Genomic DNA, 26672 nt, shown 5'->3' with positions numbered 1-26672 from the left:
AAAGATGGTCACTTTTTCTAGGGGCACATCAGTACGACATAGAGTACAAGGGTACAAAACAGCATGGAAACGCTGATGGGCTGTCGCACCTACCGTTGCCTACGGTAGAAGAAGCACCTGCAGTGGACCCTGTTGAGATATTCCATGCGACCATAGTCGAATGTTTGCCTGTTACAAACTCAAGTATAGAGAAGGAAACTCAAAATGACCCGACACTCTCTCGGGTCTATGATTTGACGGTGAAGGGATGGCCAGCATATGGCGACTCACTGTTGCCAGCATTCTCGCCAAGGAGAGAACAGCTGTCAGTGTGCCGGGGGACCTTGATGTGTGGATCCCGAGTGGTAATCCCACCCAAGTTGAGAGATAGAGTGCTCAATGAGCTTCACGAGGGTCATCTGGGAGGGGTAAAAATGAAGAGCCTAGCCAGGGTGTTTGTGTGGTGGCCGGGAATCGATAAAGAAATCGAGGATATGACCAAGAGATGCACAGGATGCCAGAAGGTCCAAAATGCTCCACCACAGGCCCCGCTACATCCATGGGAGTGGCCCTCATCTCCATGGCAACGGGTGCACATTGATTTTGCTGGTCCATTTATGGACCCAATGTTTCTAATCGCTGTGGACGCCCATTCGAAATGGCCAGAGGTCATTAAAATGTCCTCCACCACCACGGAGAAAACTATTGCAGTCCTAAGGACCATCTTCGCCAGGAATGGGTTGCCAGAACAGATTTGCTCCGACAATGGGCCACAGTTTGTGTCTGAGGATTTCCGGAGGTTCCTGAAGAATAATGGGGTGAAACATTACACATCTGCCCCATATCATCCAGCCACAAATGGATTGGCTGAGAGGTTTGTTCAGACCTTTAAAAAGGCCATAAAGGCAACGTATAATGATGACATACCACTACAACACAAGGTGGATAATTTCTTGTTTGCTTACCGGAATGTGACACACGCAGTAACCAACCAAGCTCCAGCCGTACTGTTTTTCAACCGAAGGCTAAGATGTCGCCTGGATTTGCTCAAACCAAACATAAGACGAGATGTTGAGGATAAGCAGTTCCAGCACATAAATGAGAAGCCAACCAGGAGCTTCAAGATAGGGCAACCAGTCTTGGCCCGCGACTACCGAACAGAAAAATGGCAGCCAGGAACGATATGCACACAGCAAGGACCACTAATGTACACAGTGGACGTTGGTGTTGTATCCGTGTGTTAATAGAGACACGGAAGGCAGGAGTAGGTTTCACAGGTGTTTACTGAACAAAGTCTGGAGGTGAACTAACTGATACAACACAATATACAGGCTTATATAGCCCGAGTGGCCACTACCGGCATTACAGTACACAGGGGCTCTTAAAGGCACATACACTACAATTCCTCCCCTTTTAGCCAACCAGTACATAATATTTTAAGTAATCATTAATTACATGTTACAAGAACAATAATCTACACATTGCTGCAGTTAATCAATTATAAGTCAGTCTCTCTGGCGGCTTCCTGACTCGGTCCGGATAACGCCTCGGTGGTGTAGTAGTTTCTGGTGGTGTAGTAGGTTCTTTTGGCAAGGCTGATTCGGCTTGAATGCCAGTGTCGGGTTCATCTGGTTCCAGTATCACCGGATCGGAGGTAGATACTATGGGTATCTCTGCTTCATCATTAGGCGTATACAGTTGTGGTGTAGGTTGTCCCTTTTCGGATGACTCTATGATCTGGTCAGCATGGCGCCTTATTATGCTTTCTCCAATGTCCACGGTATACATCAGCGGTCCTAGTCGTGTGCAAATAGTTCCAGGCTGCCATTTCTCAGTACGGTAGTCCCGGACCAAAACTTGTTGACCCATCTGGAAGGTTGTAGTTGGCCTTTCATTCATGCCTTGAAATTGCCGGTTCTCCACGTCCCTTCTGATGTTTGGCTTGATCAAATCCAGCCGGCATCTTAGGCTTCTATTGAAGAACATCATGGCGGGAGTTTGGTTTGTAACCATATGTGTTGCATTCCTGTATGCAAACAAGAAGTTATCTACCTTATGCTGAAGTTTTATGTCTTCATTACCCATGGCCTTTATGGCCTTCTTGAAGGTCTGGACAAACCTTTCAGCCAATCCATTGGTGGCGGTATGGTATGGGGCGGACGTGTAGTGCTTAACCCCATTGTTTTTTAAGAACTTCCTGAATTCTTCAGACACAAATTGCGGTCCATTATCAGAACAGATCTGTTCAGGCAGCCCATTCCTGGCGAATATGGTCCTTAATACTGTGATGGTTTTTTCCGTGGTGGTGGAGGACATCTTTATTACCTCCGGCCACTTGGAGTGTGCATCAACCGCGATTAAGAACATTGAGTCCATAAATGGACCAGCAAAGTCGATGTGTACCCTTTGCCATGGAGATGAGGGCCACTCCCATGGATGTAGAGGGGCTTGTGGTGGAGCGTTTTGGACCTTCTGGCATCCTAGGCAGCTCTTGGTCATTTCTTCGATGTCTCCATCGATACCTGGCCACCATACAAACGCCCTGGCTAGGTTCTTCATTTTCACTCCACCCAGATGCCCCTCGTGATGCTCCTTTAGCACTTTATCCTGGAGTTTGGGTGGAATCACCACTCTGGATCCACACATCAAGGTTCCTCGGCACACTGACAGCTGTTCTCTTCTTTGCGAGAATGCTGGCAACAGTGGTTCGCCATGTGCTGGCCATCCCTTCACTGTTAAATCGTAGACTCGTGAGAGAGTCGGGTCATTTCTCGTTTCCCTTTCAATGGCAGAATTTGTTACTGGTAGACATTCCACTATGGTTGAGTGGAACATCTCCACTGGGTCTACTGTAGGTGCCTCTGCTACCGTTGGCAACGGTAGGCGCGATAAACCGTCAGCATTCCCATGCTGTTTTGATCCTTTGTATTCTATGTCATATTGGTGTGCCCCTAGGAAAAGGGACCACCTCTGTAGCCTTTGCGCTGTCATAATGGGAACACCCTTTTTAGGGTTGAATATGGAGACGAGGGGTTGATGGTCAGCCAACAAGGTAAATTTTTGTCCGTGTAGGTAATGGTTGAATTTCTTCACTCCCCCATACCAGGCTGAGTGCTTCCCTGTCGATCTGGGCATAGTTACGCTCAGCTGAGTTCAATGAGCGTGACGCAAAAGCTATCGGCCGTTCTGAGCCATCAGGGAATCTATGTGATAATACCGCTCCTACGCCGTAAGGGGATGCATCGCACGCCAGTCTGATTGGCAGTGATGGGTTGTAATGAGCCAAAACTTCCTTGGACGTGATCAAGCTTTTACATTTATGGAAGGCACGTTTACAGTCCTCGCTCCATTCCCAAATTACTCCCGTTTGTAGCAGTTCGTTAAGAGGGTGCAGAACAGTTGACAAGTTCGGTAAAAATTTATGGTAGTAATTTATCAATCCCAGGAACGACCTTAATTGTGAGACATTTTCAGGTGCTGGTGCTTTTATGACCGCTTCAGTTTTCTCAGGGGACTTATGCAACCCTTCTTCATTAATTATGTGGCCACAATATGATATTTGTTTCTGGAAAAATTCGCACTTGGGGCGGTTTGCTCGTAGGCCCCATTCGCTCAGCCTAGTGAGTACCTTCTCCAAATTGGCAAGGTGCTCATTGTCGTTTTTTCCTGTTACAAGGATGTCGTCTAGGTAGCATTGAGTCCCCGGAATCCCTTGCAGGACTTACTCCATAGCTCTTTGTCAGATAGCTGGAGCTGATGCTATTCCGAAAACCAGTCGATTGTACTGGTACAGGCCTTTGTGTGTGTTTATTGTGAGATACTTTTTAGAGGCCTCCTCAACCTCCATCTGTAGATATGCCTGTGCCAAGTCAATTTTTGTGAAACGTTTCCCTCCGGATAGTGAGGCGAAAATATCTTCTATCCTCGGAAGAGGATACTGTACCGTGTGAAGGACTGGGTTTACAGTCACCTTGAAGTCCCCACAGATGCAAATTTTTCTCTGTTCTTCAGATTTATCATTATTTAACATTTTCTTCATGACTGGGACGATGGGTGTTGCCCACTCGCTCCAATCTATCTTGGATAACACGCCTGTCTTTTCCAAATTCTCCAGCTCTGCCTCGACTGCTGGACGAATTGCGTATGGCACCGGCCTTGCCTTAAAAAACTTGGAAATTGCCGCATCTTCCACCTTTATTGAGGCGGTGACGCCTTTCAAGGTTCCTAGTTCCTGTTGGAACACTTCTTTGGCGTTGGCCAAGATGTCTTTTAATCGTTCAGGTATGATGTCATCATCATTTATTTTCTTACTGGTCACCATCAGCTGAATGGAGTGCCAGTCCAAACGTACCTTCCTGATCCATTCACGTCCCAACAGCGGTGGACCACCATCTTGCAGAACGTATAAATACAACTTCTGTATTTCCTTGCCGTTGTATACAACAGGCACCTTTATTTTCCCTTTGGGGTATACTTTCTGCCCCGTATATGTTTTCAAGATAATGGATGTGTCTTTCAAAGGTATATGCGGAAATAGCCGCTCGTAATCCCGTCGACTTATGACGGTCAGAGCTGATCCTGTATCTAGCTCCATTTTAACTGGGGACCCCGCTATCGTGAGGGTAACCCAAATGGTCTGGTAATCTTCTTTGGCAATTACATTATGTAATTTGAGAGAGCTTAGTCTCTTGTTTCCGGAGTCGCTATCGCTCTTCTGGTCTTCGGAGCTACTGTCCGTCATCATTTGTACCTTTCTGTACTTTTCTTTATTGATTTTTTTTCTGTCAGTGGATTTTTTGTTTCCAGATTGGCATACACGTGTAATGTGTCCTATCTTTCCGCATTGCCTGCATGCTTTGTCCTTGAACCAGCAGTCCCTCTGGTCATGGGTAGATCTGCCGCAGCGATAACATCTCTCGAAACCCCGTGTCATTTCATGGGTGCCGAAGTCCTGTGGCTTTTGCTGTATCTTTGCAGCTCCTCTTGCTGCTGTTTCGTATGATACAGCCACACTGAAAGCCTTGTCCAGTGTCAAATCTTTCTCAGAAAGTAGCTTTTTTTGTGTTCCTTCACTTAGGAGACCGCAGACGAATTTGTCTCGTAGAGAATCTGCCAGTCCTGTCCCGAATTGGCAGTGTAGGGTATCAACAATCTCCTTAAAATTCTTGTCCATCGGTTTGGCTGGAGTGATTAAGTTTCGTAACAGCCCGTATGTCCTTGCGCCCATTAGATTTAGAAGTACCGATGCCTTTTTATCATCTTTTATTTCATTGGCTGTGCAATATTTCTCCACTCTTTCCACATATGTGGTCCAATTCTCTATATCGTGATTGAAAGCATTAATATTGCCAGCCTTAGGCATCTTGGAAAAAAAAAATGGCGCCTCCCGCCGCTGCTGCTGCTGACAACGCTGTTTTCCGTGGTTTTTATTTACAGGTGGAGACTCATTCCCGCCGGACTCTCTGGGACTTTTCCCTCCCTCTGCTTGTCCGAACGCCGACCTGCTTTGCAGCGCCGGCCGTCTCCCGAGTGCTCCCCCCCTCTGTCTGTGTTTGCCTCCGCCTTCGCTGCTCGGCCCCGCTGCAGAGCCAGCCGATGGAGCCCCAGCCCGCCGCCCAGGAAGGATTATTGCAGTACCTGCCACCAGCTCGGCTAGCTGGTGAAACCACAGTTCTTTTTTCTTTTTTTTTTCTTGCTTTTCTTTGACTTTCGTCTGAGGAATCGATCTTCTTGAGGTGCTGCCGAATTGCAGGTAAGTCCGTTTCCACTTCGTCGCCACTGTTGTATCCATGTGTTAATAGAGACACGGAAGGCAGGAGTAGGTTTCACAGGTGTTTACTGAACAAAGTCTGGAGGTGAACTAACTGATACAACACAATATACAGGCTTATATAGCCCGAGTGGCCACTACCGGCATTACAGTACACAGGGGCTCTTAAAGGCACATACACTACAGTTGGAGAGAGCATTGTGAGACGCCATGCTGACCAGATTCTAGAGTCACAGGAACAAGCCAAACCTATACCACGAGCATGTGCACCTGGTAATGAGCCCAAAGTACAGATTGCGTCTACCTCAGAAGCAGTGGTATTGGAAGCTGACGAACCAACCAATGACAATGAGCCAGAATCGACTTCACCGCAAGAACAGGATACTCGAGAAAGGCGCTATCCAGTCAGGATCAGGAAGCCTCCTCAAAGACTGAACTTATAAATGATTATTTTAGTTGATGTATATAGTACCGAGAAAATTGTAATTGTAATTAGTTATTATTTAGTTGTTAAATGAATGTTATGTACTGTTTATCTAAAAGGGGAGGAATTGTTGTGTATGTACCTTTAAGGGAAGAACTGGTTTTAGACTGCAGTACCGGCAGTGACCACCCCTGTATAAAAGGCCCTAGCAGGCTTCTGTATTTCAGTCTGACGTTACCCTCCTGTTCAGTAAAGTACCTGTTGAACTGTTCTCCTGAAGTCTGTGTATTATTGAGGCGCGGACTTTACATTCTCGAGTTCCTGCTGATAATTCAGAATCATAGAATTTGACAACACAGATGGAGACTATTCAGCCCATTGTGCCCATGCTGGCTCTCTGAAACAGCTATCCACATGGTCCCATATCCCTGCCCTGGCCCCATATCCTTTTTAAAAATGATTTAAAAAATATTTATCCAACTTCCTTTGAAAAGCTATAATGGATTCTACATCAACCAGATTCAATTTCCTAACAATCATCTGTGTGAAAAAAAATTCTCTTAACCTCTCCCTATGCTGTTTGGGTGATAATCCTATATTTATGTTCTCTGGTTATGAGCTTACTGATCAATGGAAATAGTTTTTCTTGATTTACCTTATCAAAGCCTCTCATGCCGCTTCCCTTCGATAACTTAGCTGGTAGAGCAGAGGACTGTAGTGCAGTACTAAAGCAAAGTCATCCTTTGGTTGCTGGTTCAATTCCGGCTCAAAGGAGCTAGCGTGCTTTTGGAGTAAGCAGGTGGTAAGCAGCAATTAGCTCAAAGTGGCTGATAGACTTACAAAAGGCGTTTGATAAAGTGCCACATCATAGGCTTGCCAGCAAAGTTGAAGCCCATGGAATAAAAGGGACAGTGGCAGCATGGATACAAAATTAGCTAAATGACAGGAAATGGAGTGGTGGTGAATGGTTGTTTTTCAGACTGGAGGAAGGTACACAGTGGTGTTCCCCAGGGGTCGGTACAAGGACCACTGCTTTTCTTGATATATATTAATGACTTGGACTTGGGTGTACAGGGCACAATTTCAAAACTTGCAGATGACACAAAACTTGGAAGTATAGTGAAGTGAGGAGGATAGTGATAGACTTCAAGAGGACATAGACAGGCTGGTGGAATGGGCAGATACGTGGCAGATGAAATTTAATCCAAAAAAGTGCAAAGTAATACATTTTGGTAGGAAGAACGAGGAGAGGCAATATAAACTAAAGAAACTAAAGGGTACAATTCTAAGGAGGTGCATGAACAGAGAGACCTGTGCACAAATATGTGCACAAATCATTGAAGGTGGCAGGGCAGGTTGAGAAAGCGGTTAAAAAAGCATACGGGATCCTGGGCTTTATAAATAGAGGCAGAGAGTATAAAAGCAAGGAAGTTATGATGAACTTTTATAAAACACTGGTTCGGCCTCAACTGGAGTATTGTGTCCAATTCTAGGCACCGCACTTTAGGAAGGATGTGAAGGCCTTAGAGTGGGTGCAGAAAAGATTTACAAGAATGGTTCCAGGGATGAGGGACTTCAGTTATGTAGATAGACTGGAGAAGCTGGGGTTGTTTTCCTTCGATCAGAGAAGGTTGAGAGGAGATTTGATAGAGGTGTTCAAAATCATGAGGGGTCTAGACAGAGTAGATATAGAAAAACTGTTCCCATTGGCAGAAGGGTCGAGAACCAGAGGACACAGATTTAAGGTGATTGGCAAAAGAACCAAAGGCGACATGAGGTAAAACTTTTTTTACGCATCGAGTGGTTAGGATCTGGAATGTACTCCCTGAAGGGTGGTGGAGGCAGATTCAATCATGGCTTTCAAAAGGGAGTTGGACAAGTACCTGAAGGAAAAAGATTTGCAGCGCTGCGCGGAAAGGGCGGGGGATGGGAATAGCTGAAGTGCTCTAGCAGAGAGCCAACACGGGCTCGACGGGCCGAATGGCCTCCTTCTGTGCTGTAACTGTAAAGTCTGTGGGTTGTTTAGTTAATTAATACACAGACTACCAGAGTAACTTAAAACAGGACTTTACTATTCGAAGGTCAGGGCGAATCTGCCCAATAAATCCTGACACAGCACTTATATACCGGTGTGGTCACCGTCGGTATTACAGTATACAGAAGCCAACAAAGTAGTGCAACACCTAAAGTAGTTCTCTTAAAGGTGGACGGTTACATACAATAGTTCTCTTAAAGGTAGACGGGTACATACACTACAATCCTCCCTTTTTAGCTTACAACATACTGATTCCCCATTAAACATACATTATAACATATATACAACTTTATGCAAGACAGTTCACAGATTCAGTCTCTCTGGAGGTTTCCGGACTCTGTCCGGATAACGCCTCGGTGGTGTCGTAACTCCCGGCGGGGTAGTAGGTGCTTCTGGCAAGGTCGATTCGGCTTAAAGGACAGTGTCAGGTTCATCTGATTCCAGTATTACCAGATCGGAGGTAGGTGTTCTGGGTATCTCTGTCTCCACATTAACCGTGTAAGGTGGTGGAGTAGGTTGGCCATTTGTGGCTGACCCTATGATCTGGTCAACATGGCGCCTTATTATACTGTCCCCAATGTCCACCGTATACATCAACGGCCCTAGCCTTTTTCCAATAGTTCCAGGCTGCCATTTCTCGGTACGGTAGTCCCGGGCCAAAACTTGTTGACCTATCTGAAAAGATCTAGTTGGCCTTTCATTCATGCCCTGGAATTGCCGGTTCTCTACGTCCCTTCTGACGTTTGGCTTAAGCAAATCCAGCCGGCATCTTAGTCGTCTATTAAAAAACATCATGGCGGGAGTTTGATTTGTGACCGCATGTGTTGCATTCCTGTACGCCAACAAGAAGCTATCCACCTTATGTTGTAAGTTAATGGCTTCATTACCCATGGCCTTTATGGCCTTCTTGAAGGTCTGGACAAACCTTTCAGCCAATCCATTGGAGGCGGGATGGTATGGGGCTGACGTGTAGTGCTTAACCCCATTGCTCTTTAAGAATTTCTTGAATTCTTCGGACACAAATTGCGGTCCATTATCAGAACAGATCTGTTCCGGCAGCCCATTCCTAGCAAACATGGTCCTTAACACTGTGATGGTTTTTTCCGTGGTGGTGGTGGACATCTTTATTACCTCCGGCCACTTGGAGTGTGCATCCACCGCTATTAGAAACATTGAGTCCATAAATGGACCAGCAAAGTCGATGTGTACCCTTTGCCAAGGAGATGAGGGCTACTCCCATGGATGCAGAGGAGCCTGTGGTGGCGCGTTTTGGACCTTCTGGCATCCTAGACAGCTCTTAGTGATTTCTTCGATGTCCCCATCAATGCCTGGCCACCACACAAATGCTCTTGCTAGGTTCTTCATTTTCACTCCACCCAGATGTCCCTCGTGCAGCTCCTTTAACACCTTCTGTTGAAGTTTGGGTGGAATCACCACTCTAGATCCACACATCAGGGTTCCTCGACACACTGACAGCTGTTCTTTTCTCTGCGAAAATGCTGGCAGCGTTGGTTCGCCCTGTGCTGGCCATCCCTCCACCGTTAAATCATAGACTCGTGAGAGAGTCGGGTCATTTCTTGTTTTGTTTTCGATCATCGAATTTGTTACTGGTAGACATTCCACTATGGATGAGTGGAATATCTCTACCGGGTCCACTGTAGTCGCTTCTTCTACTATCGGCAATGGCAAGCGCGATAACCCATCAGCATTTCCATGCTGTTTGGACCTTTTGTATTCGATGTCATATTGGTGTGCCCCAAGTAACACGGACCACCTCTGTAACCTTTGCGCTGTCATGGTGGAAACAGCCTTGTTAGGGTTGAATATGGACACCAACGGCTGGTGGTCTGTCAGTAATGTGAACTTCTTGCCCTGCAGGTAATGATTGAATTTCTTTACGCCCCACACAAGGCTGAGGGCCTCCCTATCTATTTGAGCATAATTTCGCTCCGCGGAGGTCAATGATCGGGACGCGAATGCCACTGGCCTTTCCGAGCCATTTGGTAACTTGTGTGAAAGTACTGCTCCAACTCCATAGGGGGAAGCATCACAAGCTAGACGAAGAGGTAACGTTGGGTTGAAATGAGCCAACGCTTCTTCAGAGGTAATCAATGCCTTGCTTCTGCGAAAGGCCTTTTTACATTCCTCACTCCACTTCCATGGTACTTCTTTCCGCAACAGAGCATTCAGCGGATGCAGCACCGTGGATAGATTCGGCAGAAACTTGTGATAATAATTAATCAACCCCAAGAATGATCTTAACTGTGATACGTTTTCCGGAGCGGGGGCCTTCACGACAGCTTCTATCTTGTCAGGTGACTTGTGCAGCCCCTCTCGGTCAATGACATGACCGCAGTACGAGATCCGTTTTTGGAAGAACTCACATTTCTTGCGATTAACTCGAAGGCCATATTCCTTCAACCTAGTGAGCACCAGTTTCAAATTTGTGAGGTGTTCTTCCTCGTCTTCTCCTGTAATCAGGATATCATCTAAGTAACACTGCGTGCTTGGAATTCCTTGTAATACCTGCTCCATGGCCCTCTGCCAAATTGCTGGAGCCGAAGCTCCCCAAAAACCAGTCTATTATAACGATACAAGCCTCTGTGTGTGTTGATGGCGAGGTACTGACGCGACTCTTCCTCGACTTCCATTTGTAAGTATGCCTGTGCCAGGTCTATCTTGGTGAAGTGTTTCCCTCCAGCCAACGAAGCAAAGATATCTTCAATCTGCGGAAGCGGGTATTGTATCGTGTGAAGCACCGGATTCACTGTGATCTTGAAGTCTCCGCAGATGCGGACCTTCCCCGGTCCCCCTGGCTTGTCACTTGGTGAAGACTTCATGATGGGAACAATGGGCGTGGCCCACTCACTCCAGTCCACTTTTGACAGTACCCCTGATCGTTCAAGTTCTTCCAGTTCTGCCTCCACAGCAGGTCGTATCGCGTAAGGTACCGATCTGGCTTTGAAAAATTTTGGGCTTGCATGTTCTGCAATCTTAACCTTTGCTTTAATTCCTCGCAGTGTTCCCAGTCCTTGCTGGAATACCTCTTTAGCTTCGTCTAATATTCTGGACAACCGTTCAGGTTTGACATCTTCCTTTCCGGAATCTACCGTCATGGTGTTTAGTGAATGCCAGTCTATCTTTATTTTCCTGATCCACTCCCGTCCCAGAAGTGGTGGACCTCCCTCAGGCAACACATACAGGTCCATCCTTTGGTGATCTTTGTCCTTGTATCTCACCTTGACTTCTATCTTTCCGATGGGGTATACTTTGTGCCCCGTGTATGTCTGCAATACTAGTTCCGTATCCCGTAGGGGAATATGCTTGCATAACTTTTTATAATCATGCTTATTCATGACCGTCAACGCCGATCCGGTGTCCACTTCCATTTTCACTTGGACTTTTGCAACCTGTAGTGTGATCCAGATAGCTTGTCGGTCAGCTTCATTACTCACATTGTGAATTCTCAGACTATCCAGTTCCTTGCAGTTGGAGTGTGAGTCTGAATTCTGTTCTTCCGGACTCTTCCTAGTCACCTCATGTACCTTCCTGTACCTCTTTTGTGGTGACTCATTATTGTTGGTCTTCTTTCCTGACCGGCATACCTTAGCTATGTGACCGAGCTTGCCACATTTCCTACATTCCTGGTTTTTAAACCAGCATTGGTTCTGGTCGTGTGTTGTCTTCCCACAACGATAGCATTTCGTTGTACCCGAAGTAATTTGCTGCACACTGAGTGCCGCTGCCTTTAGCTGCATTTCCGCCGTTCCTTTCGCTGCAGCTTCGTTCGATGCAGCAATAAGGACAGCCTTATCAAGTGTAAGATCGTTCTCTTCGAGCAGTCGTTTTTGTGTTTCTTCCTTCGACATTCCGCACACGAATTTGTCTCTGAGTGCCTCTGCCAGATTTTCCCTAAACTGACAGTGTTTCGCTAGCCTACGCAGTTCAATCAGGTACTCCGCGTTGCTTTCCTCTTTCCGTTGCGTTCTCGCGTAAAATTTGGATCGTTCCACTAACATCAGTGGTGCGGGGTTAAAATGATCCTTCAGGACAGCAACAATATCATCGAAAGTCTGATCCGCCGGTTTAGCTGGTGCTAGTAGATGCTTCAAGAGCCCGTATGTCTTTGCGCCCATCGAGTTTAGCAAGGTTATAGCTTTGTCATCTTCTTCTATTTTATTGGCCTCACCATAGATCTCAATGCGTTCCACATACGTGGCCCAGTCTTCTACCTCGGAATTAAAATCGTTGATGTTACCACGCTTAGGCATCTTCCTCTCTTCCTGATAACACCACGGATTATTTCTTTAAATTTTCTTTTTTTTTCTTCAAGATGGCGGTTCCCGCGAAAATGGCGGTTTCCCGCGCTTATCTTCTCTCCCCGCCCACTTCAATGGCAGTTCCCCGCTTCTGTCTTCTTCTCCGCCTAATGGCGGCTTCCCGCGTTTCTTCCCCTGGCGGGAGGGGTACACTTTCCCCACGGGCGACGGCCGCTGGCTTTCAGGTTCACAGCCTGCACGTCGGCTTCAGTGCTTTCCCTTTTCTCGGCAGGGCAACCGGCGCTGGGTACACCCCGTTGACGGCGAACAGTTTCAGCCGCTGGGCTGGCTCTCGCTCAGTTCCCCTTGCTCGGGCTCTGTCTCTCTCCCGCTCGCTCGGCTCTACCGGCGCTGGGTACACCCCGTTGACGGCGAACAGTTTCAGCCGCTGGACTGGCTCTCGCTCAGTCTCCCTTGGTCGGCTCTGCCTCTCCCGCTCGCTCGGCTCCCAATCGCGCCTCCCAGCCCTCTCGCAGTCCGGTGCTTCCCTCCCCGGCTGCGGCTGAGTTTTTATATCTTCCCGCGCCTACACTCCCGGTCGCAGCGCTTCGTGGCTTCGGTCGCTGCCCGGCCTTTTTCGCCGGTCGCGGTCTAGCTGTCTCACGACGCCGTTGCGTCCCCAGCCTGTCTGTACCGCGGCTTCCTTGCTCCACGCTGCCCCAGTCTCAGCGCCTCTGGGCCCGACTTCTGTCCGGCTCCTTTCCCCCTCGACCGTGGTCGAGTGCACCGCCCTTATCCTCCGGTTATTCTTTTTACTTTTCCCTTACTCACAGTCACCGTGGCCGGCTTGCTTCTCGTGCTGATCGGCTCACTCCTCACCGTGGCAGAAGGGACAGTCAGTGCCTGTTGCTGATGGAAGTCTTTGTCTCTGAATTCTTCCTCCTTTCCAGCTCTGCAGACTCGAGTTTTCTCCCAGCAGAATGACGAGGGCGGTTGCCTCTTCTCAACGCTCGTTAACTGCTTCAGAAGTATTGTTGCCGCAGGGTACGATCGGACTCGTCGCCACTGTAAAGTCTGTGGGTTGTTTAGTTAATTAATACACAGACTACCAGAGTAACTTAAAACAGGACTTTACTATTCGAAGGTCAGGGCGAATCTGCCCAATAAATCCTGACACAGCACTTATATACCGGTGTGGTCACCGTCGGTATTACAGCATACAGAAGCCAACAAAGTAGTGCAACACCTAAAGTAGTTCTCTTAAAGGTGGACGGTTACATACAATAGTTCTCTTAAAGGTAGACGGGTACATACACTACAGTAACCATTCTATGTTTCTATGATTCTAAGCCTCTCATAATCTTGAACACCTCTATTAGACTTTCTCTTAACCTTGTTTGTTATAGTGAAAAGAGCCCCAGTTTCTCTACTTTAATGATAATGAAAGCCTCTCATCCCTTGTCTTGGTGAATCTCTTCCACACCCACTCCATGGGCTTGACATCTTTTCTAAAGTAAGGAACCCAAAACTAGACACCATATTCTATGTGCCTAACAAATGACTTGTACGGTTTAGCAATGCCTGTTTGCTTTAGTACTCTACACATATATATATGAGAGTGACTGCCCTTGACATCAAGGCAGCATTTGACCGAGTCTGGCATCAAGGAGCCCTAGTAAAACTGAAGTCAATGGGAATCAGGGGGAAAACGCACAACTGGCTGGAGTCATACCTAGCACAAAGGAAGATGGTTGTGGTGGTTGAAGGTCAACCATCACAGCCCCAGGACATCGCTGCAGGAGTTCCTCAGGGCAGTGTCCTAGGCCCAACCATCTTCAGCTGCTTCATCAATGACCTTTCCTCCAACATAAGGTCAGAAATGGGGATGTTCACTGATGACTGCACAGTGTTCAGCGCCATTCGCAACTTCACAGATAATGAAGCAGTCCATGCCTGCATGCAACAAGACCTGGACGACATTCAGGCTTGGGCTGATAAGTGGCAGGTAACATTCGCACCACAGAAGTGCCAGGCAATGACTATCTCCAACAAGCGAGAGTCTAACCACATCCCCTTGACATTCAATGGCATTACCATCGCCAAATCCCCCACTATCAACATCCTGGGGGTCACTTATGGTTCACACAAGACTCTGAGTACACTACACACCAGTCTGAATTTTTGTTTCCAACCGCCCATTCTATCAGTGTGAACGGGGTGTCCAGGAGTGGAAATAAGATGAGAGTTCCATTACGCTGGAACACTGCCCACTTTGCATTGTGCTCAAGTTTCCTGGGTGTGACAGAGCAGCTCCTTACATCCTATTTGATGGCTGCTGAAATGAAAATGGTGCTACATGAGGCACCTACATGGAGAATGGTCCCCTGTCCCACTCTACAACACCGTCCTGCAAAGGGGTGTAGTCAAGGTTTTAGGGGATAATTGATCTTTACTGGATGTGCCATTTCCATACTGAATAGTAGCAACAGGACCCGCTGCCTGGGGGTCACCATTAACCAGAAACTTAACTGGACCAGCCACATAAATACAGTGGCAACAAGAGCAGGTCAGAGGCTGGGTATTCTGCGGTGAGTGTCTCACCTCCTGATTCCCCAAAGCCATCTACAAGGCACAATTAAGGAGTGTGATGGAATACACTCCACTTGCCTGGATGAGTGCAGCTCCAACAACACTCAAGAAGCTTGACACCATCCAGGAAAAAGCAGCCCGCTTGATTGGCACCCCATCCACCACCTTAAACATTCACTCCCTCCACCACCGGCGCACTGTGGCTGCAGTGTGTACCATCTACAAGATGCACTGCAGCAACTGGCCAAGGCTTCTTCGGCAGCACCTCCCAAACCCGCGACCTCTTCCGTCTAGAAGGACAAGGGCAGCAGGCACCTGGGAACACCACCACCTCCAAGTTCTCTTCCAAGTCACACACCATTCTGACTTAGAAGTATATCGCCGATCCTTCATCGTCACTGGGTCAAAATCCTGGAACTCCCTCCCTAACAGCAGTGTGGGAGTATCTTCACCACACGGACTGCAGCGGTTCAAGAAGGCGGCTCACCACCACCTTCTCGAGGACAGTTAGGGATGGGCAAGAAATGCTGGCCTTGCCAGTGACGCCCACATCCCATGAACGAATAAAAAAAATGTAAAACCCTATTTATAAAACCTAGGATCCGAAATGCTTTATTTTATAACTTAATCAGCTTGTCCACCACTTTTAAAGGTGTGGTTATCTAAACCCCTAAGTCTCTCTGCTTATCTACTGCTTTTAACGTGTTACCAGTTAGAGTATATTTCCTTTTATTATTCACCAAAGTGTATCACCTCTCATTTCTCAGCATAACATTTCATCTGTCATTTGTCTTCTCCATTCTAGTAACCTTTCTGTGTCTGAAGTTCTTCACAGTCCTCTTTAGTTAACCACTCTCACTGTTTTGATGTTGTCCGTAAACTTTGATTTTGTGCCCCCCATAATTAAGTCCAGATCATTCACATTCATTGAGAAGAGCAGAGGTCCCAACACTGCCCCCTGAAGGACATCATGTTTACATCCGACCAGTTCAAAAAACATTGATTAACCACCATTCTTTATTTTCTGTCCTTTAACAAACTTCCAATTCATGCTGCTCCTCTCCCTTTACGACAATGGGGGTCATTTTAACTTTGGGCAATGGAAATGAAAACCGGGCGAGATGTATAATGAGCAGCTGATTCGCTATCACCCGCTTAACACTATCAACCAAATTTAAAATCACCCCCAATCAATGTTCCCTTTAAGGTGCGTGGCCATGCAGCGCTCTGGACCTCCCACGTAGCCGGCTCGCCAGCTTTTCAATGGGAAAAACCCTGCCTGTGCAGCATTTTGAATGGGCTGCGTAGCCCCTTAAAAGGGTCGCGCACCCAAAAAAATGAACGGGAACATTGCCCCCAATGTGCTTTTATTTTTATCACAAGCGTTCTATGTGGCACCTTATCAAATGCTCTTTGAAAATCCATATACACAACTCTCATGGCATTTCCTTTAACAATACATTTCATCAAAGAACTATACTGAAATTGTTAGACACATTGGGGGAACTCCTGCGAAAATTCAACCCCAAAGGCAATAAGAATGAAATAGCTGTTGTCTTTTCCTTGGGGCCGTACATCATCATTTTGTTGCCATTCAAAATGAACTGTCCAGAAAAGTACTTAAGTTGCTTTTCTTCAAAAAAAAGTTCTGAATTTTGTAATAGTTTTGAATTTCAGCCGCGGTGAATGGACAATAGGGGATAGTGTCTCAGGCTCGAGGGTACAACCTTTGAAGTACCCACTCTCTCAATATCTATTATTGACCCGAATCTACAACCTATCACATATTGTGGTACACATGAATACTGCAGCTATTTCCACACTCTGTTTTCACACGGATTTCCCTATTTCTAATTTTTAATTAAAGTTGGAGCTGAATTTCAACTAAAACACTTTCAGTAAATGGAAAAATGAGTAATTGGTTGAGATTACATCTGAATCAAAGTCTAGTGTTCTCATGTAATTCCATTTTAAACTAAACCTTTCTTTTCTCGCTTATCTGAATGAGGTGCTATCATTTAGCAAATAAAGACAAACTTTGCAGGAAACACTGATGGGCCACAAAATCATAATTTACACGTGATGTCACTGGTACCAAGGAGGGAGAACAGCCATCATTTTGGTTACAAACACATGGCCCATTTGAATTGTTTGACATCCACTGTAGATTCTCCCATACCATAATCTAAATTACAATCAACTCAAATTCCTAACAGGGAGCAAGGTCTTCCAGCAGAAGCTTTGTCATTGGCAGGAGTTCACATTTGCGCTGTTTATATTGATTCATGTGTCAGTATACAAACATCTTCCACATTTCACCACCTGTCAGGAGATGTGACCTTTAACTTTCTGTCTCACAGACCTTAACTGTAATAGAAATGTTTCATGTAGTGAGTATTTTTAACTTGCTTCCATTTATTTGATTGTTCAAATAACAAGATCCATGCAGGTGATGTGTTCAAATATCAAGATTCATGCAGTTGGTGTATGTACGATTTGCACTATGAAGCAATACATTGTGTAATCTATTCATTTAACAGGCATAAACTACCAAACAATGTGAGAGTGACTACAGTGGGTGGAGATAGAAATAGTTTAGGATCTTACACTTCAGTTCATTTTAGAATGAAGCAACTTGCTTCATTCTAAAAGGGTAGGACTAACAAATCTAGAGCTCCCTGGATGTCAAGGGGCATACAGGGTAGGATAAAGAAAAAAAGGGAAGCTTATGACAGATTCTGAGGGCTCAATACTGCAGAAACCCGAGAGGAGTATAAAAAGTGCAGGGGTGAAATTAAAAAGGAAATTCGGAAAGCAAAGAGAGGGCATGAAAAAATATTGGCAAGTAAAATCAAGGAAAACCCAAAGATGTTATATAAATGCATTGGCCCAGAAATTCAGGTCCCAACGCGTGAGTACGGACGGAGTACTCACGCGTGGACCCGATGGAAGTGCCGGAATCTTGCATGCACTACGCATGCGCGGGAAACCGGCACTTCCGATCCTCTGAACCAAGGCGTGCGCACGGGAGTCTGCGCGTGCGCGTTGAACTTCCTTTTTTTTTCAGGTTTTAACGTGCGGGTAAGTCTGTACATTTTAGAAATGTAAAAAGCAGCCGTAAGGACTTCATTTTCAAAGGTAAGTGGTCAATTATTTAAAATTAAAACATTTTTTCCACAGGTTTTTTACTTTTAAATACTTTAAAGCAAGGAAAGTTTATTTTTAGCCCCGTTTTTTTATAAAATTATTTTTTTCAAAAATTTAAATTTTTGTTTTAAATAGTTATTTAATGTCATTTATAGTTTATTTACAAAGTGTGATGTTTTTAAAAAATTTATTTGAAGGTAAAGTACAGTTTTAAGCCTCAGCATTTATACGTTTTGACAGGTCTATCTGTCAAGACTTATGAATGGAGCATTCCCTGCTCCGATTGGCTGCCTGTTGCTCACGTGATCCCAGGGGACGCTTCGCACTAACTACGCCCCTGGGACACGCCAGCATAGCGCGCCGGCCTCTGGGACAGGCCTCGGAGAGGAATTCCACGCAGGCCAAGAGGTCAACTACCGGCGCGCTAGGTAAGTGTAGGTCGGGGGCTTGCACCCGCGGGAAGCCCCCGACCTGAATTTCTGGGCCATTAAGAGCAAGAGGATAACTAAAGTAAGAGTAGGGCCTATTAGGGACCATAAAGGTAACCTGTGTGTGGAGGCGGAAGTCATGGGTATGGTTCTTAATGAATACTTTGGACTCGATTTTCATTGGGCCGTGAGGCAGGCTTTTAGGTGTGCGGGGGGTTAAAAATCGCAAAACCTGGGGGTCGCGACCGCCCCCCCCCGCCTGGTTCCCGCCTCCACGCCATTTTAACCTAGGTGTGTCTGATTGACCCGAATCAGTCCCGCCTGCAACGGACAGTCCCTTGCCTGTTTAACCCTTTTCCCACGTAAAACACGCCTGGTGAGGATCACGCCTGTGAAACCTGGCGTGAACACTATTGGCTTGCTGACTATCAGCTGCAGGTCCAACATTAAAGAGGATATTTGATCAGTCATCATTTGCAGGTGGCAGGACTTTGTTGTCTCAGGTCTGGGGCAACTTTTAGAAGGCATAACCACAGCTGTGGAAGTTTGGAGCCTGACACCCATCTCCAGTGTGACCTCCTGCGAGACCCCTCTCACCACCTCACTCAGCGCTTCCTCAACTGAGGCACCTACCAGAAGCATGGGATGCCTTTTTTCCCTTCCCCTCTTGGCATTAGAGGACCTCCAGCCCCATTCGCGAAATGACACACGCCACAAATGCAGAAGTTGCCATCAGAATTTTTATGAAAAACACACACCTGATGGCATTTCCACAAAATACACAGCATTTCACCCAAGTGACTACCCTTGTGACTAATTGTGCTTTATTTTCCTCTTACGTGTGCTCCTATGTAGTGGCTTCAGCAGATGTGGAGGCCCCTTGATCACTTTCCTGCTGCTCCTGTCTCGACACCTTTGGCGGGTGTCCTCTGGGGTGGCGAGCCTGTGAGGGCTCGCCAGCAGTCTGCTGCTCCTGCGGCTGTGCAGGAGTTGAGACCTCTATCTCCATTGGGTGTGTACTCCAGCGGGGCTCTGACCGAGGGCTCTGCAGTGGCATGGAAGTGTGAGCGCTTGGAGAGGAGCCCCCACTTCTTTGAGGTCTGCCACCAACTTCCCTCTCATGGGTCAGGTCCCTCTCAGTGCCTGCAAGTGGCTTGAGAGCAGCTTGCTGCACATCAGCGGACCATGGGGACCCATATCTGCAATGGCAGTCCTACTCAGAAGGACTTCCATGAAGGTCTGGTTTCTCTGTTCAGTAGATGCCCATCGCTCCTCAAGAGATGTCATTCTATTCTGAACACTCACCATGTTTTCCATACCCTGGCGACTAACCTCCTCCATGGCCATAGCCCTCCTCTCCTCTACCGTAGCCAGCCTTACCACGGAGGCAGCAATCATTTCCACGTAGGTAGCCATCCTTTCCGTGTTGATGCGTTCATGCGCCAATGACTCCACAAAGGCTCTGCTCATGTTCGCTATGGACTCCTCCATTCGCTCCACCCTAGAGACAAAACCTGCCAGAGACTCCTGCATCTGTGCCTGGAGTTCCATCACCTCTGATCTTACGGATGGACCCAGAGGCAGAGGGTCGACATGCAGCTGAGCCGAGCTGGCAGAGTCCAGCGGCCACCGACGAGGACTCTCCACTGCTGTCCCTGTCTCCACAATCTGCTGATGCTCACTTGTGAGCTGTGATACACCAGGTGACAACTCTACTCTATGTCCTGAAGGTCCCACGAGGTGTGAGTGTCTGCGCTGGTGCGGGGTGCGCTTATTTCTGATGATGCTGTGCCCTCAGAGGTTACAGATTCCTCTGAGGAGTCCGGCTGCTCAGGCTCTTCCTCCTGCACCGTGGGGACGGGGGCTCTCGATGGTCCTGTGGGGGAGTCAAGGAAAAAGTTAGAGATGTGATGCCAAGGTTACATGCAAATTGCATTTTGCAGATGATCATAAGTCCATATGACGTAGCTTCAGAATCATTATCAGCGACTCATGCAATGCCAATGAGAGAGATGGAAAACTATTCTGTCACCAGCTTGCGGGGATGCTCCTGCCTGTCCTTCCCCAACGTCCACATCTCGGTCAGCCCCGGCAATCTTCAGGATGCCTTCCTCCCAGGGGGTGAGCTGGGCTAATGAGGACGGCCCTCCTCCTGTCCTGGCTCGCTCTCTCCTGTTGTGAGCTCTCTTTTCCTGCAATGAAGGAGACAAGTGGAGGTTGACTGAGAATGAAGGAGTGAGTGCAGAGATTGCATAGCATAGATACTTAGAAGGAGACAAAGATGGAGTGAGGTTGCAATACCAAGGGCCCTCCCTGTGTGCTGTCAGTTGTGTTCAAAGCATCAGAGTGAGAGGGAGTGTGAGGGCTGCATGGTGGCATCGTTCTGTGAATGTGAGCACAGAGAGAGAGGGAATGGGTAAGGGTGCATGGATGTGAGTGTCTAGTGGGATGTGCAGGAAGAGATTGCTGAAGCTGAGTGCTGGTGAGGAAAGGCAATGGGGATCAGATTGAGGGTGATGGAAACATCATACAGTACTTACTTTTCCAGTGCGAAGAAGGTCATGGAATCTTTTCCTGCACTGCAACCACGTTCTTCGTGTGAGCCCCAAGCAGTTGACTTGACCTGCCACCTCTAGCCACACAGCCTTGGTCTGGCTGGGAGGCCTCTTCCTCCCTGAAGAAGGGAAGAGGGCCTCCCTGTGGGCCCTAGCACCATCCAATAATGCCTGTAGTGAAGCCTCATCAAACTTGGGTGCAGATCTGGCCCTCCCGCTGGCCGTTCCTCCTGCAGGCTCCTGTGCCATCTTAATGTTGAAGGTTGGAAACATAGAAACATAGAAGATAGGAGCAGGAATAGGCCCTTCGGCCCCTCGAGCCTGCTCCGCCAATCAATGAGATCATGGCTGATCATCCAAATTCAGTACCCTGTCCCTGCCTTCTCCCCATATCCCTTGATCCCTTTAGCCTTAAGAAATATATCCAACTCCTTCTTGAATATATTTAATGAACTGGCCTCCACCGCCCTCTGTGACAGAGAATTCCACAGGTTCACCACTCTCTGGGTGAAGAAATTCCTTCTCATCTCAGTCCTAAATGGCTTACCCCTTATCTTTAGACTATGACCCCTAGTTCTGGACTCCCCGGCCATCGGGAACATCCTTCCTGCATCTAGTCTGTCCAGGCTTGACAGAATTTTATAGGTTTCGATGAGATCCCCTTTCAATCTTCTAAACTCCAGTGAGTACAAGCCCAATCTGTAAAGTCTGTGGGTTGTGCAGTTAATAAATACACAGACTTCAGAAGTAACAAACAAACAGGTCTTTACTATTCGAAGGTCCGGGCGAATCTGCCCCAGCAATCATGCCACAACACTTATATACTGGTGTGGTCACTATCGGTATTACAGTATACAGAAGCCAAACAAATAGTGCCACCCGAAAGTAGTCCTCTTAAAGGTGAACGGTTACATTCAATAGTTCCCTTAAAGGTAGACGGGTACATACACTACACAATCGACACAATCTCTCCTCATACGTCATTTCTGCCATCCCAGGTATCAGCCTGGTGAATCTTCGCTGCACTCCTTCCATGGCAAGAACATCCTTCCTCAGATAAGGCGACCAAAACTGCACACAATACTCAAGGTGCGGTCTCACCAAGGCCCTGTACAACTGCAGCAAGACATCCTTGTTCCTGTACTCGAACCCTCTCGCTACGAAGGCCAACATACCATTTGCCTTCTTAACCGCCTGCTGCACCTGCATGCTTACCTTCAGCGACTGGTGCACAAGAACACCCAGGTCTCTTTGCACTTTCCCTTCTCCCAATCTATTGCCATTCAAATAATAATCTGCCTTCCTGTTTTTGCCACCAAAGTGGATAACCTCACATTTATCCACATTATAGTGCATTTGCCATGTTTCTGCCCAATCACCCAACCTGTCCAAATCGTACTGGAGTTTCACGACATCCTCCTCACAGCATACCCTCCCACCCAGCTTTGTATCATCTGCAAATTTGGAGATATTACATCCAATTCCCTCGTCCAGATCATTAATATATATTGTGAACAGCTGGACTCCTAGGACCGATCCTTGCGGTACCCCACTAGTCACTGCCTGCCACTCGGAAAACGAGCCGTTTATTCCAACTCTTTGCTTTCTATCTGCCAACCAGTTCTCTATCCAAGTCAATACCTTGCCCCCAATCCCATGTGCCTTAATTTTGCACGCTAATCTCTTTAGGAAGCCTGCAGAGGAAACAAGGCTTGCTGTGAACCTTAAGAGCAGCAGCAATGATGACGTCATATTCTGCAACTTTCTGACTGGAAATACTCAATTGCCAAGGCTTCCCACATGCTGGAAATCAATTGGCCAATTGTGTTAAATTTGTATCAGTCTCACAGACCCATTTACAATCGTGTCGGAATCACTAAATTCGGGGAAACCGCCAATTCCCCGCACCTGAACTAAAATCGACCCCTTTGCGTCTGTTTTCACAAAAGAGATGGACGATGCAGACATTGCAATCAGGGAGGAGTGTGAAATATTAGATGAAATAAACATAGTGAAAGAGGAAGTATTAAGAGGTTTAGCATCTTTGAAAGTGGATAAATCCCCAGGCTTGGATAAAATGTATCCCAGACTGTTAAGAGGAGCAAGAGAAGAAATAGCAGAGGCTCTGACCTTCATTTTTCAATCCTCTCTGGCTACAGGTGTGGTGCTGGAGGACTGCTAACGTGGTACCGTTGTTTAAAAAGGGAGAAAGGGATAGACCGAGTAATTACAGGCCAGTCAGCCTAACCTCGGTGGTGGGAAAATTATTGGAAAAAATTCTGAGGGACAGGATAAATCTTCATTTAGAAAGACATGGATTAATCAGGGACAGTCAGCATGGATTTGTTACGGGAAGGTCGTGTCTGACTAACTTGATTGAATTTTTTGAGGAGGTAACAAGGAGGGTCGATGAGGGTAGTGCGTTTGATGTAGTCTACATGGATTTTAGCAAAGCTTTTGATAAGGTCCCGCATGGCAGACTGGTCACGAAAGTAAAAGCCCTTGGGATCCAAGGCAAATGGCAAGTTGGATCCAAAATTGGCTCAGAGGCAGGAAACAAAGGGTCGAAGGGTGTTTATGTGACTAGAAGGCTGTTTCCAGTGGGGTTCTGCAGGGCTCATTACTGGGTCCTTTGCTTTTTGTGGTATATATCAATGATTTGGACTTGAATGTAGAAATTATGATTAAGAAGTTTGCAGATGATACAAAAATTGGCTGTGTAGTTGATAATAAAGAAGAGAGCAGTAGACTACAGGAAGATATCAATGGACTGGCCAGGTGGGCAGAACAGTGGCAAATGGAATTCAATCTGGAGAAGTGTGATGTAATGCATTTGGGGAGGGCTAACAAGGCAAGGTAATCTGTATATATAAAGCGGCTCTTCTGTCTGTCCCGATGTCTGTCTGTCTGTCCCAATGTCTGTCCGTTCTCTATACGTTTGAAAGTTACAGAGCGTACCGACGCGCGCGTTGCCTCAAAAGAAAGCTTGCGATTCCGGACCGGTCATAGACGTATTTACGTTTCGGCCGGACAAAAACCGCACCCGCGGTATCCGAAAAACGTTCAGCCGTCCGCTCATTAGCATCTCATTAGCGACCGTGTGACGTCGAGGTCGACCAATCGGACGGCGGGTTCCTTCCTACAGTTGAGTGTCGAGTGACTCGACGATTGACCAATCCTACGCTTCGGTGACCTGACCGGTCGACCAATCGGTGCGTGTGTGGGCGGGCCTTATCCTTCTGAACTGAGGTGAGTGGCCGCCATCTTGATTTTTCAGAATTTTTTCCCCCACACTTTCTGTGTGTTAGGGAAGTAAGGTAAATATTTTAATGATGTGTTAGGGAATTAAATAACAATTTAATAGTGGGGGGGGGAGAGCCTCGGGAAATCGCGGGGGGGAGAGCCTCGGGAAATCGCGGGGGGGGGGAGAGCCTCGGGAAATCGCGGGGGGGAGAGCCTCGGGAAATCGCGGTGGGGGAGAGCCTCGGGAAATCGCGGGGGGGGGAGAGCCTCGGGAAATCGCGGGGGGGGAGAGCCTCGGGAAATCGCGGGGAGGGGGGGAGAGCCTCGGGAAATCGCGGGGGGGGGCGAGCCTCGGGAAATCGCGGGGGGCTCGCGCTGACCGCGCATGCGCCGCCCGCACTGACTGCGCATGCGCCGCCCGCCCGCCCACAGCGGCCGTCCATCAGCCGCGCGATACGCGGGGGACCTCAGCTCCGGACCTCAGGCGCTAGGCAGGGGGAGGGGCTGGAGAGAGGGACAGAGGGGAGTAGGGGAGGGAGGGAGGGAGGGAGAGAGAGGAGGGGAGGGGAGGGAGAGGAGGGGAGGGGAGGGAGGGATAGGACAGGGAGAGGACATGACAGGGAGAGGGGGGACACACAGGGGCAGGGAGACCAAGCGCCCCAAAATTGCCCTCGCAACGCGGGGCTCCCCAGCTAGTGTTCTTATATGGCAGTCCGGGACAGTCTCGCTGTCAAACTCCCAGATACTACCTCGTAGAGTTTTTTTTTTAATGCTTTAATCAAGCTTGCTGCTTGCTTAATTCAAAATTGCCACAATTCATGCTTGGAATCTATTCAGAGAATACATTAGGCTGGAGGAACGATTGAAAAATGCAATTGACAAGCCTTCCAAAGCTCGAGGTTTAAAAGGATTAGTGTGTTCAAATTTTCATCACTAAGCAAAGTCCATGGTTTTAATGTGGATTTGAAATTGTGCTCTTGTGTTGTAAAGTTGGTATATTTGAATTTATCTAGGTATCATAGGTGCATTATTAGATCAATTAAACTTTTTTAGTGAATTAGTTCGCTTGCTATCATTATGTGTAATGGAAAACTTGTCGGCTCTGCGCAACGCTTTGCTATGTATCTGAATAATCCTATGGAAACACTGCTATATATTTGGAGTTATGTAATTGCATTTGAAGTGTTTTAGAAATTGCTTTGAGTGAAGCAGTACTTCTCATCAAATTGGAAGGTGCACGAATAGGGAGAAACTTCAGGTGCTGCAGTACATGTAAAGTTCGGGGCCCTAAGTGACAGCTATTGTAGGGAACTCTGTTCTGTCCCTCTGTTAGTTGAAGATTTTCTCCCCTTTTCTGATCCAACCATATACAATGAGAAGCAAGGGTATACACTTGTATAGCACATTATGACATTTGGAGTGCAGTGAAAGTTATGTAGGCAAACTTGGCAGCCAATATTTGTGCAGTAAGACCTCACAAACAGCAATGAGTTGAATGACCAGCTAATCTGTTGTTGGTAGTGTCTGAAAGATGAACATTAGCCAGTCCACCAGGAGAACTCCCTGCTGTTGAATAGTGTCAGTTAATTGGTGTGCGTACTTCCATATTTAATTCACCTGTGACTTTATAAAAGTTGATTTCTTCTGGATAAATAGAGTTTGCCTGATTTAATCTGTTCTGAGATCCAACCTAAGGAGGAAAACATTAAAATGACTCTAAATGGCATGGTCTTCATTTGTTTGTTCTGGTCATTGGTTGTCCTTCCCTCACCTGTTTGGTTCTCCAGAGATAGGGACCACTCGACAGCCAACTCTCACATTAGGGTCAGTTTGTCCCTTGGTGATTTGCCGCAATCTTTCCTTCCTTTAGCCGGATGGAATGACTGAGATCAGTGCAGGTAGATGCTGGTGTGAATACATTTCCTATTATACTAAGCGTGACTTTGGGTACGCATCAACTCAAAAGTGGCAGTATAACACACGAGACTGGCGAGCACATTAAAGCCTTGAGGTGCGAGACCCCCTTCAGCTTGCACAGAGTACAGTATAACTCCAGTTTAATATACAACATGCTGTACCACAGCACAAGAGAGTGTCAAGATGCAACAGGTTGTGTTAGGACATAGCACTTTGAGCTGTACAACCCTAGGGTGGTTAACTGAATATTATGGTGACCTGAGTTACTGTTCTCTGGATGTGGCCATCGCTGGTAAAGCTGGCATTTATTGCCCATCCTTAGTTGC

The 26672-nt window shown here is 47.1% G+C and overlaps 1 protein-coding gene across 3 annotated transcripts in view; it reads left to right on the top strand.

Moving 5' to 3' along the window:
• fbln1 (fibulin 1) overlaps positions 1-26672 on the top strand; it is a 250906-nt gene that overhangs the window by 190757 nt on the left and 33477 nt on the right. The window lies entirely within an intron of this gene.

The sequence above is a fragment of the Somniosus microcephalus genome, chromosome 16, assembly GCF_052327205.1.
Source record: "Somniosus microcephalus isolate GS21.2 chromosome 16, FLI_Smic_1.0, whole genome shotgun sequence".
Classification (NCBI taxonomy): domain Eukaryota; kingdom Metazoa; phylum Chordata; class Chondrichthyes; order Squaliformes; family Somniosidae; genus Somniosus; species Somniosus microcephalus.
Note: the sequence above shows the minus strand (reverse complement) of the source record. Positions and strands in the feature narration are given on the sequence as shown.